Here is an 18,931-nt window from a genome sequence, read left to right on the forward strand (position 1 = left end):
GTTAAAATCATTATTATAAAGCCCAGCAAAACATTTATTAGCGTAGGTTGGTTACTTCTCTCATATATTAGTCCAAAATCTGGCAGTAAAATCAGTTATGACTTGTTTATAAGGGAATAAAATCTAATGTTGATGTTTTTACATATTATAAATGTGAGGTTAGTTACAACTTGTTTGTAGTATTATAGCAGCTAGATGGCTAAAAAAGCTGAAATATATAACGCAGTTTTAATAGAAGGAGAAGGTTAGAACTAATTTTATATGATGAAGAGGGAAGATATTAATTACCTTTATTTAAAAAAAAATGAGTGGAACAATTCACAAATCTAACCCTTAAGAGTCATTGTTGTTTTGTGTTTCTCAGATTTTTGACATTTTTAGGATCTTAATATAGTTTCTTCCACTCCCCTGTTCGGCCATATTTTTGCTGTTCTTTTGATGCATGTTTTAAATTTGCAGGTACTGACATTGGTGTCTTTTGCGTTAACACTTTGATGAATTCTGCTTTAAAAACATAAAAATCTAAACCTTACATTTATCGTATATTATATACTTAAATAAATAAATATACACACAGTGAAAAAAATATTCTACAAGCTTAAGAAAGAGTTCGGTGTTTACTTAAAAAAAACAAAAAACATTTTGATCGAAATGTTTAGCCTAAAATATCGCTCTTTACAAATTAAGCCCGTTATTATTTTACAAAACTGATTTATGGCGTTTGCCAATTCTTTTATCCGAGCGAAGTGTCCTGGAAATTCAGGTTTCGGTATTAAACCCTGGAATTTCAAGTCTTCGATTATAATCACCCAGTCCAGCTCACCGATGGTGAAGAATCGAAGACGAGACGTAATTGCCCAATTTTAACAGAAGACGAATATTTCTGAAAGTTCCTGAAACAAATATTTCGATAATTTCAGGTTGGTTTTTACGAGATTACATCCTAAATTCCTTTCGATTTTCGTAAAAATCTCAAAAAAATAACAGTCCTTTGACAGCTGTGACGTGTAAGCCGGTTATTGTCATGACCTATTACCTTCGGCCCCCATGCAATTAAGATGAAACCAGTCAGATCTGTTCACCTTTAGCTGTGTTAGAAAATTTTTCAAAGCAAGTTTTTGATCACTGGTTTTCTACCTAGAAGTGATTGTTTCATTTGGACCTTTGTTTTGTTGCAGTGTTTACAATATGGAATCTCCAAGAGGTTTATTTTAAGTCATGAACAGGGAGTCAGTTTAGAGAGGATTAAAAAAAAACTGTATTTCACCATTATTGTTACTTTGTTACTACGCTTTTACTTGTTATTTCAAATCCACAAACTTGACAACACGAAAACTTTAAATATTTATGAACTTTCCAAAAAAACATATAGATTTTTAGTACTTATATACCATTGATCTGTTACAGAAGTGAACATCGCCCAGTTACGAAAGGACATTAGAAACTAAATTAACGAGTGTAACATGTTTCATAGTATCGTTGTTCAGAAATCAAAACTACGATGTTTGTGCATTAAACACAGCGTTATGTTTCTCCTAAAACTTATCAATAAAATATAAGTTCATTTTATAACGAAATATCAGGAGATTATTTTAGTATCCCTGTTTTTATTATGTATAATGTTTCAACAATCTAAGGCTGTTATACAGGGTGTTCGGAAAGTCACTGTGCAGTTTTGTAATCAAATTTTATTCAGTCTATTTCAAGCCAGCAACTGATAGCGGTGTTTAGAAACAAAATAAGAAGGATCCAAGCCTGTATTGATGCCAACGTGAGTCACTTTCAACATTGTTTATAATTGTCATTCATATTTACCTCCTGTATCCTATATTGAAACATGTCTGTTAATAAATATTTAAGTGCACAGTGACTTTCCGAACACCCTGTATTATTAAGAATAGTCAATTCATAGGCTTGACATGGCCAGGTAGTCAAGGCAATCGAATCTTAATCCCCGTCACACCAAACATGCTCGCCCCTTCACCCGTGAAGGCGTTATAATGTTACGGTGAAACCCACTATTTGTTGGAAAAGTAGCCCAAGAGTTGGCAATAAGTTGTAATAGCTAGCTGCCTTCCCTCTAGTCTTACACTGCTAAATTAGGGACGGCTAGCGTAGATATCCTCATGTAGCTTTGCGCAAAATTCAAAAGCAAACTGAATTCATCTAAGACACTGTACTTAGAATATTATTTAACCAAACTTTGCAATTACAATTTACTTTTTTAAGTCTACTGTGAAAAAAAATTCAGAAACTGTAAAATATGTCACAAATATGTATTAGATTTCTTGCATAGAGTTTTAGAAGACGCTTTCATTCCCAGTAAGTACAGGAAACTAATTATCAGTCTTTATTTAGCACCTTATAAAAAAAGCCTTAAGTTATATCACTGGTTAGATGGATAGATATAGTACATGTGAGAATGTATTCACGACAGCTAGTATAGGTATTAAAACTTTTGTTAATATGAAATGACCTAAGAAGGTCGAAACATTGTTTTCTGCTTTATTTTAATAAGAATTTTGATACCCATACCAACTGTCTTGAGAAACACTTCAAGAGGGTTTCTCGTCATTACGAAGTGCTTGTAAGGTGTCAGAGAATCAGGATGTAGACGATTACGTTCAAACACCTTTTTATTTCCGACAGTTTTTTTCTATATTTGTAAGTAAAACGTATCTTAACCATTTTTGATGTTTCACTTACTAATTATCAAAAAGAAATTATTGTAACTTATGTTTTTCTTGTTGTTTTTTTTAGGGGAACAACATTTTACCACTTACACAGCACCGTTCGTTCGCGTTCTTTATTGCTTCTCGCCAAGTTTTCTGTGAGACGTAACGATAGCGCTCTCTCTCGGTAAGCTCGGTAAATTGGATAAGCATCACGTTGATTTGTAGTAGGTCAAAAAGTAGCCATTGGTCTGCCACCACAAATCGTCTAAGTAAACGATGAACCCGGAAAATGGGCAATCGATCTCGTTCAACCTTGTGGCTACTTTAATTCTGCACGTGTTGCATCAGCTGAGAGCATGTCACGAGCCGCACTCACGTGACAGTGGTCAGTGTACAAGGAATGAAGCCTGTGAATGACCTTAAGTGAATGGTGACTTGCTACGAGTACTCAAGGCACGTGAGATCTTTTTTTTTTTTTGTCTTTTAGATGCGCAATTGACCAGATTGACGTAACCACGGTCATTGCTTTTCTTTCTTGCTGAAAAAGAGGAAGCACTCCAAATAGAACACATATAGCTTTGTTGTAGACTGAAAACTGGTCGTGTTCCGCAAAATGTTTTACTGCTTTCTACCTTCTTCTTTCTCTATTGGGGGGCGCTTTAAAAATCACTATAAACTATAACTATCTAATAAGTTAAACAAATAGATGATTACAGAGAAATTACAGTTCTTCCAGTAATGATTAATAGTTTAAAAGCTTTTTGTAAATGCTGTAAAACAAATTTTAAACAGTTATTGTCGAGATGCTAATTCGAAATCAAATTTCTTAATTTACCTGTTTATTCTATTAAAGATTTAACTTTTTTTTATAAAAATAATATTTCAGTCTTAAAGTTTGAGAAAATTATATCTTTCAACGATACGTAACTTATAATACTTATTCGTATCAGTCCGTTAGTAGCTGTCTTGAATACCAGTGTTATAAAAAAACAGCTTAAATTATGAAATTAATAGTAGCTAATTATTTTTAAATTATAAATCATTTCGATAATATATCAAGCTAACTGAATATTGTTTTTTTATTAATCAAGTGTATTTCTACAAGAATCTGGCAGATATTAAAGATAATCGTTATAATGATTCTAATTTTGGTGCACTGGTACTTTAACCTAAATTGTTTCAACACACACAACTTTAAGATTCCTACCAATTCGTAGCCCCCTCCCAGTGGCACAGCGACATTTCTTCGAAATCAAAAAGCTAGAATCAGGGCTTCGATACGGTTGGTGGGCAGAGCACAGACAGCCCATTGTGTAGCATTGTGTTTAATTATAAATACACAAAAAAATCAACGACATAAAAATAATCCGTTCTCAAATTGAGAAATAAATACATATTAAATATAATACAACAAATAATTTTGATACTGACCTCACAATGCAATGTTTGTTCTCTTTTTTGTCTTTCTGTTCTTTCTGTGGAGGTGAAAAGAACAGACTCGTATGTCTATATATAGTATTAAAAATTGGACTAACAAGCAGCTTTTCAACAAAAACAACCCCAAAAGTATGACTGTGCAAAAGTTATCCCATTAGTCACTTTATTTTTATTAATAGTAATAATATAACAAATATGTTAACCTATGACTAATATTCTCTTCTTCTATTAAATTGACCAATTAAAACGTGCCTTTTGTCAGCTGAACAGTGTGTGACTTCACATTTGTAGTTTTCGTATCTAAAGTTGTTTTTTGAAACGATTCAAGTGATACAACTTGCACTGTTTTTATTTAAACTGTGGAAAATGTATTTGGTATTTCAGCTCAGTTAAGATATAAATCATGTGCACTTTGAATATTTTTATTTCTTCACACACTGGATTGCGATTTCAGTGTTTTCTACATTGAACTTGTATCCGTTATTTGCAAGTACATACCTAACAAGTTTATTTACTCACCCAATTGTATTAGTTAATTATTTTATATCTGCTAAAGTCCGATAAAATCAGTGACTTATAGGTATGATATTATTATTATTAGTTGTCAACTTTAACAATATTAACTCCGCTGGTTTACAATGTTAAGCGCCAGCCTCTTCCCATCACAAGCTAACTGTGTTGAAATGTTTCCTATTGTTAGAACACCTCTATATCTCCGGTTTAATTTTCATTATCGTTCTTAAAACTGTTTCTCATTTGTTGTGGTGTAAAAGCTTTTCTTGTGTATGGAAGCACATTGTGCTTACACAATAGTAAATTAAGCACAGTAATATTTAGAGTATAAAATGTGTTATATGTTTCAACACAAAAATAACCATAGAGTTTTTCCAAGACGAATGGTTTGTGATAGTATTTTAATCATGCCACGTGTGTCATATTCGTTAACTAATTGGCGACTTAATGGGGACAAAATATATTAAGCCTAATATTATTGACTTACGATAAATTTAACTGATTCTTCCTTGAATTCTCCCTATTTTAAATTCTACACAACACTTTCGTAGCTACTTTCTCTCTTCCCTTATTTCACTGTATATCCAAAATGGTTCCCCTTCTAATTTGTTTTTTCTGATTTCTGTTTTATCTATTTTGTTGTCAGTGGTTTGTTTTGTGCCGCTGATGTTTCTGTCCTGTTTTTCCTCTTTCTCTCTTTTCCTCTTTTTCAACTAACATTATTTATAATTATATCATCAATAACACAAAAGTTTAGACTAGCCTAAGATAAAATGCAGACGTGTACTGATTTAAGCTTGTATCGTGTCACCTTTTTATAATATGTTTACATTTATAAGTCGAATTATCCTACAGAAAGAGAACAGTTCTATAGAAAAAAAAAGCCAGTGATTGATAATTGCTCCACACATAGAGGTTTACCAAGTTTTATGTTGTCCTTTTCTCTTATTTTAGGCCTCGGCATGGCCAGGTGGTTACGGTGCTCGAGTCGTAATCCGAGGGTCGCGGGTTCGAATCCCCGTCACACCAAATATGCCCGCCCTTTCAGCTGTGGGGGAGTTATAATGGATGGGTTAATCCCACTATTTCTTGGTAAAAGAGTAGCTCAAGAGTTGGTGGTGGGTGGTGATGACTAGCTGCCTTCGGTCTGGTCTTGCACTGCTAAATTAGGGACGGCTAGCGCAGATAGCACTCGTGTAGCTTTGCGCGAAATTTAAAGCAAATCAATTCTTTTCTTTTTACCACGTACAACTGTTACTCATTTTGGTGAGTAACTTATTGTGGGACCTCAGGTATTCCATTCCATAATATCTCTTTTGACTTCCACTTAATCATTGCTACTAATTTAGATAAATGCTTCAAGAAAAACTGTATACATAATATGTAATATCAAAACACTACTTAGATTTGGACGTCTTAAATCTGAACACGTATCTCGATTATTAAGTTAGAAAAACTTACTTAGAACGTGTATACTGAATTTGAGTACATAGATTAGTTTGTACATTTGAACATAAAGAAGGAACAGTAAGATCAGTATCTGAGGAAGTAGATAAGTTTGCGTACATAAATACTGATGATCACATTCGATGTGTTTTTCAAAGTTTATATGAATTTATTTAAAATGCATATTAAAAGTTGTAAATATGCAGAAATAGCTAATTATTATTTTATAAAAATAAATGCTTTTTTATTTCTGGTTAACTTCTAAATAATAGGGTGTGCATTTAAATCATAACATCGATATTCTACGCGAAACTTGTAAGATTTCCTACTACTTCTTTGGGTATTGAGTTTAGTTTGATTTCATTCGTGTTTGTGAGTGCATATAAATTATACCTGAACGCTAAGTGAATAAGTGTAACAAATACAGAATACAGATATGGAATTGTACAAAGTCAGTTTTTATTAAGCTCTAACTGAAGTTAAATAAACATATGGATAACAAACTTGTTTAGACTAGTAAAAAAAATCAGAAAATATCAAATCTATAAGTGTACTTTGACCGTTACTCCTATAACGCAACCACGGTCCCAAAATATGAAGCTGTTTTAGTAGCAACGGGCTACCAACCATGAACCCTCGGATTCATAATCCGAACACACTATTCACTACGCCACAGCCAACTTATTATAAATGCTAACTTAACCAAACAACCTTTAATTAGTTATGATTTTCACCTCGGGCCAATCAAACAACTCACATCAATATTACATTTTCTAAGGTTCATTACCTCAAGATTAACAAGAGATTTAAACTATATCGTCTTCAAAAGCTCTTTCTTGTATGTAAGTATGTATGGAATATAAATCGGAAGCAAATATCTCCTGTAGGAATGTCTTATATGACGTTTCATTCCGTAATAGTTGATTTGACTATTTAAGCCTTGAATCCCCTCGGTGGACTTAGCAGATAGCCCGATGTGGCTTTCGTATAAGAAAACACACACACACACATAAACCTTGAAATGGATGCAAAATTTACAAGTGAAATATTGAGAAAAAGTAACTTATAAAGCAAATACAAAAATGAAAAGGGTCTTTTTGAACTGGTTCACATATAAGTTTAACACTTGTTAGTTGAATACCGTGCAAAGTTACTCAAATACTACACTAGCCCTCATAATTTTGAAGTGATAGACTATAGAGAAGGTTTGGTTTGTTTGAAATTTCGCACAAAACCACACGAGAGCTATCTGTGCTAGTCGTCCCTAATTTAGCAGTGTAAGACTACAGAGAAGGCAGTTAGTCATCACCACCGCCAACTATTGAGCTACTCTTTTACCAACGAATAGTGGGATTGCCCGAAACATTATAAAACCCTCACAGCTGAAAGGACGAGCATGTTTGGTGTGACGTAGATTCGAACCCGCGACTCTCAGATTACAAGTCGAGTGCCTTAATCACCTGGCCATACTGGGGCTCTATGGGGAAGGAAACTAGTCAACATAGCCAACAATGACTCAGTGATAAATTTGAAGGCTTATAACGCTTAAAACGTGTTTCAGTACCTGCGGTGGGCACAGTACAGTTTGCCCATTGTATAGATTTGTGCTTAATAACAAACAAACAAAAGCTAATCAATACCAACTAATGTCAGTTCTTGAGCAATTCTAATGATAAAGTATGTCTTGAACGCACTCATATAACATACCCACGATCCAGAAATGCAGAGTACAATATATATATATATAAGATTGGCGGTAACGTGACAAGAACTACGTCATTTCAAAGCCATAATCCGGCACTGGACCACTCTCGTGATTATATAGCTTTATATGAAATTATTAAGGATATTAAACTTCTGTTGAGCAAAGAGTGTATGTGTGTGTGTGTGAGTTATCTACTTAGTCCACCGAGAGGAATCGAACCCTTGAACAAAGAGTCTCCATTTATAAGATAACAAAATATTTCAGTACTAAAATAATTATGTGAACATGAGCTACAGCAGAAATATAATGTGAGATAGAAAACCTTAATTGAGTTATTATAGTTTTCTTGATGTTTCTGAATTCGACTTAAATATACGCCAGTTTAAGGAATTTAAGAAAATAAGTTTCAACACATTTGTTATTGTTGTTGTTTTGTTTATAAAAAAAATTGTTTCTGATTTGTTATTAAATCGGGAGTCAATTGTACAGGAATTACTGACTTTTCTGGCCATCATAGAAACATTAACATTCCTGTCAATGATAATGTTGTATCAAACAACAAAAATTTGTGCTTATAGGTTCAACCTTTTTGGAGAAATGTTCATTTGAAAAATAATTTTTTTACTTGTTTAGACGAAGGTTTTCGTGAAAACCTATTGCCTTTTTGAAATCAATTTACTTATAGAGGCCCTTTGTGTGATAAATGATAAATACACATTTGGAGAATTTACCACTGTTATGCTTGCCTATGTCTCTGTTGCAAGTGCAAAGTTCGAAGATGTGTTATTTGCATGAAATGTAAACGTTGCGATTACAGTCACAATAAGTCTTATATTCCAGTTCAGCCAATGATAAAGAAATATATTATATACAAACAAGAATCAAATGGAAAAAGAGACAAGAAAGGTACGAAACAGATAAAGAATGAGCATCGGATACTGCGTCCTTCTTACTATAACAATTTTCATTTTATCAGATCGTTCAGTGGTTGATCAGATCTCTACCAACAAAACTCATAAGAAATACTAAAGGATATTCTTTGTTGCCTCCACTCAGAGCGCAAAGTGTCCAAGATGTCTTAAACATGTTGGAGACCATTCTTATAGTTCAACCCAAGATCGAAATGGAATAGTTCTGATTAAAAGGAACCATTTTCTGGTGAGAGTTTTTATCAACATTAAAACAAACTCTTCTCTCGTTCAAAATTGCCACCACAAAATCATTTTTCTATATCTACTCACGCGTTTATTGTTAAAAGAAAAAATATAAGCAAATCATTCTAAAATGTATTTCTTTTGGTAAAAATTATAACAACGGTTTCTAACAAAAATTGAATTACAAGATTAAATTTCACTACATCTTAACACTATTATAGTTTTCTGTAGCAAAGATAAAGATTAGCAACAATATAATTTATGTATGCTATTCATGTTACTACAGAAAAATATTCCATGTTTATTCGTAGCATTTTGAAACAATAATCTAAGTGTCAAAATGGTAATTTCACTGACTTTACAAAATTATAAATATGTTAAAGTTCCCCCAGTGGCTCAGTGGTATGTCTGCGAATTTACAACGATAAAAACCGGGTTTCGATACCCGTGGCGGGCAGAACACAGATAGCCGCGTGTGTAGCTTTGTGCTTAATTCAAAACAACAAATATGTTAAAAAGTTGTATTATTTTCTGAAATATAGTTCTAACATAACATTACTTTTTGTAGACATTTGATGTATGATTTCAATTTTTAAAGCGTTTGAGAAACCTTTTCACAGAATACAATGTTTCAGGTAAAATACATCGCGGAATTATTATTTATCCACACAGTTTTCAAAAAAACGTTTCATACTTTGATATGTATTTTGGCAGAGTTTGAGCAAGAACAGTACTTTTAAAAGTTAAATACAACGTCTTACTAAACAGTTGAATAGAAAAACAATTATTTGGCAGATTTTTCATATCGATGGACGTATTAATCACTTACACAGTTTGAAATAGCAAGTTTAAGATTAAACTTAAACTTAGGTAGACTTGAAACAGCGATATGTGTTAATCAGCACAGAACATGAATGAGCCCTCTACTCAATAACTGTATAGATAAGGAGTACCTTAATACTCTTCTGTATTTCGCGTATTCGCTACGACCTTCCTATGCTTTCCTGCTACCTTCACTTTGAGAACTTCTGCTTTTAACAACATCAACTTCTTTCAGTAACAAAACATTACATTAATGATAATTTAATGAAGACTAGATGCAACAGTGGTTATTCTAAACCACCACATCTGCAACGATATGCATTTCGTATTACCAACAGATATGCAACATCCCTTACCTATCTGAAAGGAAACGTTTTATATTACCATCAGATATGCTACATATCCATCTGAAAGAAAACACATTTAATATTACCATAAGATCTGCTATAGGAAAAAAAAACAAATTTTTTATTACCATAAGATCTGCCATAGGAAAGAAAACAATTTTTTTATTGCCATAAGATCTGTCATGTGAAAGAAAATACACTAATTAAAACTAAATCCATATCAATTTTCAGGTGGAAGAAAATGCATTTTATTTTACTCTTGGACGCAGAAACCGTGATTTGTGTCATTAATAAAACATTTTAAATATTTGATAATTACAGAAAGGTTAACAGGCGAGCGATTTTTAAAACAATAAAGCCATTAACAAAAGATTTAGTCCCTTGATTTTAGTGTTGTAAATCCGTAGACTTATCGATGTGGCTTTGCTATGAGAAAAAACAAACAAACAAAATATTTTGTCCACAAGAAACAGACAAATAAGATTTAAGTACAAACAACACCGTAGGAAGAATAACAGTGTTACTTAGTAAGAGAAATTTCTGTAGATCCGCGTAATATCCAAACCGGATACACATTGTTTTAATGCTTTTGATAGAATAATGGTTATCACGGACGTGACTTATGAAAACAAACATGAAGTGGTTGGTGTTTAGACAGCTTTGGTTTATATGATGTTACTTTTTTTTCCCACAACTGACTGCAGACGGTAAACATAACTTTGGACTTTGACAATGTGAGTTTAAGCACTCATACCTGGTCTAAATGCTGCTAATTTTTCACGTATAATGATTATAAATAAAGATTAAATTTGAAAGACGATATTTTCCTATAACACTGTGGGTTCTGCTCCTTTAGTTTGTATCACCAGTTTATACGTACATTTCTTATAGCCAACGTTTGTCATAAAAGGTGTTTGAAACCATCACATAAGGTAAAGAGATGGAGCTGTTATTTCATCTTTTTCTTATATGTTAAAATTAGCAAATATGTACATCTATCTGTATACGTGTGTATATTGGTAAGTAAGTTCTTGTAGCTGTTTTCAAACTTATAACAGAAGTATAAGGTTAATAAACCGAGCGAAATGCCCTTTATCGTTGTTTAAAAATTGTGGCGTGAAAGTTTTGGTTAAAGAGTTCCGAAGTAAATGATGAACAATGATCTGTCTTACAGAGCAAAGATCTATACTTTTATATAGATCCGTATAACACTGCATACCAATATCTAAGAGAGTAAACATGCAAATTGCTTTTGAGTTATTTATTTATCAGTAGCGTTGGCTTAGCAGACTATAGATCTGCGGGTCCATGACTCTTGTCTCGTTATAGTCAAAATAATTTGCACTCCGCCATTTGGGCCTTGGGTAAGTCGTTGAAGATAACAGTAAAATACCAGTACGCGGTTGGACGAGAGTATTTCAAAAGAGGGCGGTAGCTGCTTTCACCAGTTTATGAGGTCAAAATTAGGGACGGTCAACGCAAATAGGCTTTGAATAATTTTGCATAAATATCCTAAAACAAAAAGACATGGGTGTAACTCGTACAAAACATTTAACAAAAATAAAGGCAAGACTTATATACAAATTTGTATGCTGATTAAACGGGTTCACAGAAACGTCGATACATATGTTTTAAACAACTTATAAAAAAAATGGACGATTCAATAAACAACTTATTTTCTTTCGTCAGTTTCTCTCTTTTCTTGTTTTCTTCATATTTTTTTATGTTTCTCGATTACTGTTTTCCTGTTTCTTCAAGGCACAACACAGATTCAGTCCAACACAGTGCGTTCTGCTTTGCCGTCGGTGTTCCGACATTCCAGCGGATAAATTTGACCCTAACTTCTGCTCTACTGTAAAGCTCATTCGTGATGTCGTAAAGGTAGAGAAATGTTACAAGAAAAGTGTTCCGTTTCCATTCCACTGAGTTAAAGACCAGAGGTTCTACTGTTTTCAAAATGATGTATATTAATCAGACCAACCGTAATAGCCACTTTAATACCAGATTACCGCACCAGCTACGCACAGATCATTCCTTTGCGCTAGCGGCTGCGACATCCGGGTATTTGTGGATGAAAAGAACCGTTTCCATGAGAGAAAGATATCAAGCTGTACTCTTGCTTTTCTGCTCGGAGTAACGGTTTTATACAAATATTTATAAGAGTAAAAAAATCTGTTTTAATATTGTAGGAGTAGGGTCTGAGCTACACGTAATATCCAAACCGGATACACATTGTTTTAATGCTTTTGATTGAATAATGATTCTCACGGACGTGACTCATGAAAACAAACATGAAGTGGTTGGTATTAGGTATATTGTTTCTTGGAATTTAAAGGAAAATTTAAAATTACTTTTGTAATTAAAACTGTTTGTTATAAATGAAATATTACTGATATATCTTCTTTCAACAATTTCTCTAAATATATTATAGGAATTGTGATAATATAGCATAACTTACAGTTTTCGCTTCTTTCGTGGATCGCTGTTTTGCCAAATGATGATCCACAAACAGGAAACAGAGTGGGATCTCAACAAAAGTAGATTTAGAAGGAGGCCCCGGAAGTGTACCCCTCCCCACTTCTTTAGATTGAGATTATCACACCCCGTTGCCGCTGTTGTCTTTTTACGGGTTTTTCGGTAAGCCTGCACATCACGAGGTAAAAATCTCACAGGAATACCTCTGAAAACGCACCAAAAACTGCAGTTTCAAGAGCTTTCTCTAGACCTATTACAATGAAAATTTTCCCGACGCACCCGTCCTCATGCACCCCACTTCCCCATCCTTCTGTATATTCTTCCTACAAGATCAGTGTTTGTTAATAATACGAGTAAGAAATTGACCTTGAAGTTTCAGTATTTAGAAACTTTAATGTTATAAATGTTTGAAAAAATGGGGAATTTTACGAACTAATAGCGGTAGCATGGTAACATGCTACCGTTGGATATTACAAAGAATATCGTTAACCTTGTTGCAAGTGCTCTGCCAAATGAAAAAGAATAAATAATACATATTTAAACTAATTACAGTTAAGCACTTTTATCAGATTAAACTTTGTATTCTGTAAGAACAAAATATAAATAAAGTTCACAAATAACGAGTAAATATATCATTTTAACAATTGTGATAAAACCACAGAAACTTACAGAACCCAATTTAACAAACAATAAAATCAATAGGTTTCCTTCAAGAATGAAATAATACTGAAAACCTGCCCTGTCATAATTAAAATATCTCATTGCTTCTCTGAAAAATATTTTTGTAAACGTTCACTGTTTAATTCTTAACATAAAAAAACAAAGTGGTTTATATAAGGAAGTTTGTATTACTTTGTAAACTGATATACTTTACTTTCGTTAGTAATCCTTGTAACCGTAAAGTAAAATATCGAGATATCCATGTATTAAGTTTCACAATATCAAGATATCCATGTATTAAGTTTAACAATTTAAAACTTTAGTGTTTTACCAAAACTGTTTTTAATTTTTTCTCTATTATTTTGTAACAAAATGCAGTAGTTCTCTGTTTGAGTAATAACGAACCACTTAATTCAGATTTACACTTGTAAATATCTTACCGTTTGGTTAAATCAAGTAAATAATTTCAGTGTCTCCTCTACTGATATTCCGTTTATTTGTCAACGATTCTTTAACTCAAACAGTTCACTGCTGGTAATTATCACTCGTTTTAGGTTCGAACAACATTTCACTGACTTGCTAATGGAAAAAAAATATTTGCTAGTCTTTGTTCTCATACTTCATAGCTATACTATCTTTGCTAGATGACTAATTACAGTAATCTGAGGGTCGAGGGTTCGCATCCGAGTTGCACCAAACATGCTCGCCCTTGCTGCCTTGGGAGCGTTAGAATGTGACGGTCAATCCCACTATTCGTTGGTAAAAGAGTAGCCCAAGAGTTGGCGGTGGGTGGTGATGACTAGCTGCCTTCCCTCTGGTCTTACACTGCTAAATTAGGGATGGCTAGCACAGATAGCCCTCGTGTAGCTTTGTGCTAAATTCCAAAACAAACAAACAAACAAGACTAATTACAAAGCGTTTCAACACAGAAGTATACTTTTCTGACTCTTGTCTTCCAGTGAGACAGCAGTAAGTTTACAGACTTACACCGCTAAAATCTAAGACTGCTCGGTTCCTCACGGTGGTCACAGCAGATAGTGCAATGTGACTTTACTTTAACCAATGAAACAAATTATTTCTCTCTGTTTAATCAAAAACTCTTCGCAAACGTCAAAGAAACATGTTCTATAACTGTTTAATCTAAACTTCTTCACCAGAGCTTGTTCTTAGATTCTATAGCTATATTTATTTCACTAACTGTCTAATCACAAAGCACCTCATCACAATAAGTATACTTTTCAAATTGTTTAGTTAAAAAACTATTCACCAGTAGTCTGTTTGTTTTTGAATTTCGCACAAAGCTACTCGAGGGCTATCTGTGTTAGCCGTCCCTAATTTAGCAGTGTAACACAAGAGGGAAGGCGGCTAGTCATCACCACCCACCGCCAACTCTTGGGCTACTTTTTTTACCAAAGAATAGTGGAATTGACCGTCACATTATAACGCCCCCACGGCTGAAAGGGCAAGCATGTTTGGCGCGAAGGGGATGTGAACCCGAGACCCTCAGATTACGAGTCGCACGCCTTAACACGCTTGGCCATGCCGGGCCGCACCTGTAGTCACTCTATCCAAATGCGAACTATACTGCTGTATATACTTCATTGGTTGATTTGATTAACCAAAAAACTAAAACAACTTTTCCAGGGAATACTCAATAATATTTCACTTAAACTTCACACGTTAATTAATGAGAAAGTACTAATCTACTAAGACTTTATTAATAATAACAACATATATTATCACTAACTAGTGATATATTTTATGACACAAAATGCCAGTGACAGAAATCGACTATTTAGACTGAACATCTAATAGTTTTTATGATAAATTACAAGAAGACTAGCTGAATAATTCACCATCTCTTCAGGATGATAGTAAATAAGATAATTAAAAATGAATAATTGGTGTTTAAAAATAAATAAATAGTATTGTCAATAATCCTGATATCGTGTTTTGGTTTGTTTGTTTGTTTGTTTGAATTTCGTGCAATGCTACGCGAGGGCTATCTGCGCTAGCCGTCCCTAATTTAGCAGTGTAAGACTCTGGAAGGCAGCTAGTCATCACCACCCACCACCAACTCTTGGGTTACTCTTTTACCAACGAATAGTAGGATTGACCGTCACATTATAACACCCCCACGGCTGAAAGGGCGAGCATGTTTGGCGCGACAGGGATGCAAACCCGCGACCCTCAGATTATGAGTCGCACGCCTTAACACGCTTGACCATGCCGGGCCCTTCGTGTTTTGGACTAGTAATATTTTGTTATGTTCAACCCTATTGGTATGTGGAATATGTTCATTGTAGCTTCAAATGGAAGTTTATTTCACTTTTTTTCGAGAAAAAAATGTTATTTTTTTTAAAATCGTTACAATTTTCTTATCTCAACCCTGTGATGCGATGCCCTTTTCCAAATCATTCTCTGTGGTATTTTTCATCTAAATATTTCCCATCATAGTTTACTTTACATATCTGTTTTCAGTTTATTATCTAATTGGCTTCCTATATTGATCTTCTTCTTTGTTGTTGTTCTCCATCCTCTTTTGTCTTCGTTCCCTCCTTTTATTTTATTCTGATTCGCACCTCTTTGTCTTTTTTCTTTCATTTCCTTGTCATCCTTCACATCTACAGGGTCTCCCAAAATGAACATACCAAAGAGAAAATTGAACATTTTTATTGTTTGAGATAACATTAAAAACAAAATGTCGCCTGAAAGGTTTTAAGTTTCACTTAGGTTAATCATTATTGTTATTACTTGCATTATTTATCATTATTAATTATTAATGTGTGACAATTCTTGAAGAGTTCTTCCCATTTCACCCCTTTGGTACTTTTGAAAATAAAAGTCTACCCATGACAAGCCAAGTGATCTCGAAGAACTGAAACTTCTTATCCATGATGTTGTCTTATCCATCCCTACAGTTATGTTGAAAAGCGTGTTCTCAGAATGTGAACGCAGATGTATATTGACAATAACAAATGATGGAAGATATGTAGAAGTTTATTAGACAAATAAAATAAAATTTACAAGCTTTAAAAGACTGTTTGTTTTGAATATTATTGTGATCTGAAAAATGCAAATGTTATTCAACTTTTTTTAGTATGTACGTGTAAGAAACCCTGTATATTCCTTTCTCCTTCCCTTTCCACCTTTTCTTCCCACCTCTCTGTCCCTCCTTCTGGTTTCATTTCTGTTGTTTTCTTCCACTTTATTTCTATTCTCTTCTGACTATCCTTTATAGGTTTACTTCTCTCTGTCTTATGTTTTATTTGTTTTTTCTGCCTCTTCTTTCACTTTCTTCTTCCCTTATTATTTATCTTCTGTTTTTACTCTCTCTTTTTTTAATTTTCATTCCTTGTATTTTATTTTCACTTCTTTCATTTTTTCATGTCCTCTTCTATTCGTTATACTTTCTCTTTGCTTTTCATTTTCTATACAATGTATCTCCTCTCCTTCTGAATTATTTTCTCTATTCTCTTCTTTCTATCTCCTTTACTTTCACATTTCTTTTTGCAATTTTACAGTTTTTTCTCATCTTATTATCTCTCTCTTTCTTTCTTCACCTTGTTCACTCTATTAATTGTCCCTTCTGTTGTTTCTGTCAAATTTTCATTCGTCTTTGCTTTTCTTCTATTTTCTTTTTGTCCCCGTATCGCTTTCTTTTCCCTATTATTTTTCTGTATATTATTTGCAATTCCGTTCACTTTTTTTACTTAGTTCTTTCATTTCGTTCTTCTTCTCTCTATTCTTCCATGTCGTTTCTTTCGATCTATCAATTATTTTAAGTTTCGTCTTTCTATTTTTACTTCCACCTTTATTTTTCATCTTTTAGTTTTATCTTCTCTCTGCCAATCATCTTCTTCAACTTTTGTTTCCGGTAATCCCTTCCTTATTTCAACTGCCTTCTCCGATACTTCTTCTAGTTTTTCTTCCTTTTGCCTTTTCTTCCACTTTCGTCTTCGTCTTTGTCTTCTCCTGTTCTTGTCTCTATGTTTCTTTGTTTAGCTGATTTATTTCATTGTTCATCACTGGTTTTTCTGATATTTTTGTCTTAGTAATGTTTATTGCATTCTTGTTTCTGTTCATTCTTTTCTGTGTGATTGTGTGATGACAGAATAAGAAAACATTTTGTATATGGGTTATGATAAAAATATTTCTGCACAATTTATGTGTGAAATCGGTAAAGAATGTAAAATTACTTTTACACATGACTATCTTTATCAAGTCAATGAAAAATAAGAAAATATTTCAGCACAGCAAATTATATCAGGCACAAATATGATTATTATTTTTTAAAAACATTAATTTTTATACTAATAAAAAGTAAAAATACCTCTCTGTAACAAATACCTATACTCCATAAATCTAACAGTAAAAATTATTTTAAAAACTTTATAACATTCTTAAAAGATCAATTTTTAATAAAGCAAAGATGCTATGTCACGTTTAGTTTGTGTATGCTAAGAATCATTTCTAGATATGCCAGTAGTTCCATTATATAAGAAGTTGATTAGTTAAAAGATCGCTTCTTTCCTTGACGGTAAAGACACTTTTTCTAAAGTTAGGTATATAGCCTTATAAAAGGCTTAACTTCTGTCCCTTTCTTATGGTGGCACAATGGTAAACTTGAGGGCCTGTAAAATTAAAAACAGAGATTCGTTATTCGAAGGCGACAAAGCGCAAATGGTATGTTGTGTAAATTTGCGTTTAAAAATAAAACAAATCAATACGTCTTTTCTACAGTCTCTTAAAGCATTCTCAGCCATCAAACTTATCGCTGGAGCACCATTTTTTCCCCTCTGTAGTCCGATTCAATCTCCTTTTTAAAGTCTAAACATGATAGATTACAACTTTGTTTCGAATATTGAGCCTAATATCTTACTTTTTAGTAAACATTAAACAAATGTCAAGATTCATAAAAAGATCATAACATATGAACAGTACATTGTACTGATTCGTTTACTACATTGAAAAATTGGAATATATACAATAATATGTTTCGTTGTCAGCGAAAAGATTTTAATGTCTATTTCTTATTTAACTGAACGTACAATGTGACTTTTGACAATGGATTTTTTCTCAATCTTAGGTATGTATATGAATTGTTTATTACTCTCGGACCTTTCCTTAAAATATTGGAGCCTGTCTTGATAACATTGTTTCTCAGGAATTGCTTTTGTTTTTTATTGTTTCTTTCGTAAATAAAATATACACATATTAATATTTTGTTTATACATATTTCAAATTTTATAACATACCTTCAGATAAATAAATTACATAGAATACTTGTATGGCATTGTTTGTTTTTAACACCAAACCGTTCAATGAACTTTCTACTGGCTATCGAAACCTAAATTTTAGCACTGTGAGCCCTCAATACTTCTGCTAAGACACGAGAAAGAGGAAGTTATTAACCAAAATTATGATGAGCTTTACCAGGCACATAACAACAAAGTTGTCAAGACAGATTATTTCTCCTTAAAATAAAATTTGACAATCACCTTTGAATCTTTTCTTTAATGTTTATACCCCACTAGCTCAGCAGTAAGTCTGAAGACTTATAACGATAACAAAACCCTGTTTCAATGCCTTTAATTCCACTCAATATTTTACTACAATTTTTACATTTTTTATATGCATCATAAAAAAGTAATTTATTAGACTCATTACTCAAGCCCTCCAGTGGCACAGCGGTAC

At 33.1% G+C, this 18,931-nt stretch overlaps 1 long non-coding RNA gene across 1 annotated transcript in view; it reads right to left on the reverse strand.

The window, feature by feature from the left end:
- Positions 1–15,948: 15,948 nt before the first annotated feature.
- The window catches only part of LOC143256923 (uncharacterized), a 74,513-nt gene continuing 71,530 nt past the window's right edge, over positions 15,949–18,931 (reverse strand). The window contains exon 3 of the long non-coding RNA XR_013031609.1: positions 15,949–17,868. This is a non-coding gene — a long non-coding RNA (uncharacterized LOC143256923). The remainder of the gene's footprint in view (positions 17,869–18,931) is intronic.

This window comes from Tachypleus tridentatus, chromosome 7 (genome assembly GCF_004210375.1).
Source record: "Tachypleus tridentatus isolate NWPU-2018 chromosome 7, ASM421037v1, whole genome shotgun sequence".
NCBI lineage: Eukaryota > Metazoa > Arthropoda > Merostomata > Xiphosura > Limulidae > Tachypleus > Tachypleus tridentatus.